Below are 334 nucleotides of genomic sequence, written 5' to 3'. Positions count from 1 at the left end.
ACCCGTCGGGGCCATGGAGTGGTACGCCGAGGCCGCGGCGGCCGGCCGCGCGCGGCGCCGCTGACCGGCGCTCCGGGGTCGCGCCGACGCGCGCGCCCCGCGACGCGGCGCCGGGAGCGACGCGCCCGCGCGCCGGTCGTCGCCCGTCCACGCGCGGGCCGCGTCGCGGGGGCCGCGGCCGGGGCCGGAGCCTCGCCGGGGGGCCCGCGAGGCCGCGCGGTCTCAGGCCACGCGCGCGCGGCCTACGCGCTCGGCCTGCTCCTCGAGACCGGGGTGGCGCCGACCGCGGCCGCCGGAGTCGCGCGCGCGCCGGGGGGGGGGGGCGGCGTCACCC

This window comes from Aureococcus anophagefferens (assembly GCF_000186865.1).
Source record: "Aureococcus anophagefferens unplaced genomic scaffold AURANscaffold_1080, whole genome shotgun sequence".
Lineage (NCBI taxonomy): Eukaryota > Pelagophyceae > Pelagomonadales > Pelagomonadaceae > Aureococcus > Aureococcus anophagefferens.
This window is presented reverse-complemented; position numbering follows the sequence as displayed.